The sequence below is a fragment of the Eumetopias jubatus genome, unplaced genomic scaffold (assembly GCF_037043125.1).
Source record: "Eumetopias jubatus isolate StellerSeaLion01/CBP00866 unplaced genomic scaffold, mEumJub1_p1.0 scaffold_17, whole genome shotgun sequence".
NCBI classification, from domain to species: domain Eukaryota; kingdom Metazoa; phylum Chordata; class Mammalia; order Carnivora; family Otariidae; genus Eumetopias; species Eumetopias jubatus.
In genome coordinates, this window is record NW_028274823.1 from 20,929,721 (window position 1) to 20,932,108 (window position 2,388).

The 2,388-nt window shown below is 48.6% G+C and overlaps 1 pseudogene; it reads right to left on the minus strand.

Annotated features, from left to right (window-relative positions):
• Positions 1-336: 336 nt before the first annotated feature.
• Positions 337-1,379, minus strand: LOC114200894 (glyceraldehyde-3-phosphate dehydrogenase pseudogene; annotated as a pseudogene).
• Between the last annotated feature and the right edge of the window lie 1,009 nt (positions 1,380-2,388).

A 2,388-nucleotide genomic window follows, 5' to 3' on the forward strand; every position in this document is an offset into this window, starting at 1 on the left:
GTCACTAACAGGAAACTTCCAGCTCAGAACCCGGGCTTATCAGCACATTCAACACACTGTCTTTTGGGAGACCCATACCACATGAGAAATGGGAATTAATCCGAAGGGGAAAAAGTATTTTTTTTTTTTTTTGGCTGGGTACAGTATACTTTATTGATGGTACATGACAAGGTGGGGCTCCCCAAGCCCCTCCCCTTCTTCAGGGGGTCTGGGATGGAAACGGTGGAGGTCGGGAGATTCTCAGTGTTTTGTGGGATAAGTTGGAGCAGGGACTCCCCAGCAGCTGAGGGCCTCTCTTCCTCTTGCTCTCACTGGGGCTGGTGGTCCAGGGGGCTCTTACTCCTTGGAGGCCATGTGGACCATAAGGTCCACCACCCAGTTGCTGTAACCGAATTCATTGTCATACCAGGAAATGAGCTTGACAAAGTGGTCGTTGAGAGCAATGCCAGCCCCGGCATCAAAGGTGGAGGAGTGGGTGTCACTGTTGAAGTCGCAGGAGACAACCTGGTCCTCAGTGTACCCCAGGATGCCCTTGAGGGGGCCCTCTGATGCCTGCTTTATCACCTTCTTGATGTCGTCGTATTTGGCAGCTTTCTCCAGGCGGTAGGTCAGATCCACGACGGACACGTTGGGGGTGGGGACACAGAAGGCCATGCCAGTGAGCTTCCCGTTCAGCTCAGGGATGACCTTGCCCACAGCCTTGGCAGCACCAGTGGAAGCAGGGATGATGTTCTGGGCAGCCCCTCGGCTGTCGCGCCACAGCTTCCCAGAAGGACCGTCCACGGTCTTCTGGGTGGCAGTGATGGCATGGACGGTGGTCATGAGGCCCTCCACGATGCCGAAGTTGTCATGGATGACCTTGGCCAGAGGAGCCAAGCAGTTGGTGATGCAGGAGGCATTGCTGACAATCTTGAGGGAGTTGTCATACTTCTCATGGTTCACACCCATCACGAACATGGGGCATCGGCAGATGGAGCAGAGATGATGACCCTCTTGGCCCCGCCCTTCAAGTGAGCCCCAGCCTTCTCCATGGTGGTGAAGACCCCAGTGGACTCCACAACATACTCAGCACCAGCATCACCCCATTTGATGGCGGGATCTCGCTCCTGGAAGATGGAGATGGACTTTCCATTGATGACAAGCTTCCCGTTCTCAGCCTTGACTGTACCGTGGAATTTGCCACGGGTGGAATCATACTGGAACATGTAGACCATGTAGTTGAGGTCAATGAAGGGATCATTGATGGTGACAATATCCACTTTGCCAGAGTTAAAAGCAGCCCTGGTGACCAGGCGCCCAATACGGCCAAATCCGTTCACTCCGACCTTCACCATCGTGTCTCAGGGACGCGGCTGGCACTGCACCAGAATACGCGGCTGTCTGTCGAATGGGGAGGAGCAGAGAGCTGGGGAAAAAGTATTCTTGTCCTGGCGTCTGACTCTTCATTTTTTCTTTAAACTTTATTGAGATTTAATTTTCCTATAATGAAACGCACTCATTTTAAGTGTACCGTTTAATGTTTTGGCAACTATGTATACCATGTGACCATCATAATCAAGATACAGAACATTTTTGTCATCCTCCATAGTGCCTTATGCCCTTTATACTCAATGCCCCGCATGCACCCTAACTCTGGGCCATGACGGCTTTCTGTCATTAGAGATTAGTTTTACCTACTCAGGAAAGTTAAATGAATGGAACAATATGGTGTGTATTCTTGTTTCTGGCTTCTTTTGCTTAGCATATGGTTTCGAGATTCAGCCACGTTTCTCTGCATGCCAGGAGTTCCTTTTGTTTCTGAGCAGTATTCGTTGCATAAATATACCACAAGTTGCTATCCATTTACCTGTCGATGGGCATTTGGGTTGTTTTCAGTTTTTGGCTTCTACGAATAAAGTTTCTATGAACAAAAGTCTTCTTTGTAGACATACATTTCTTAGAAGAGTATCTATGAATACAACGGCTGGATCATATGGTAAATATAGGTTTAAATTTTTTTATTTTATTTATTTGACAGAGACACAGCAGGAGAGGGAACACAAGCAGGGGGAGTGGGAGAGGGAGAAGCAGGCTTCCCGCTGAGCAGGGAGCCCGATGCGGGGCTCGATCCCAGGACCCTGGGATCATGACCTGAGCCGAAGGCAGACGCCTAACTACTGAGCCACCTAGGCGCCCCTAGATTTAAATTTTTAACAAACTGTCAAAAGGTCTCTAAAGCATGTGTGCTATTTTACATTCCCATGAGCAATGCATGAGAGTTCCATTTGCTCCATATCATTACCCACATGGTATTATTAGTCTTTTTTTTTTAGGATTTTTAATTGTTTTAAAATAATCTCTACACCTAATGTGGTGCTTGAACTCACAGCCCCAAGATCAAGAGTTGCA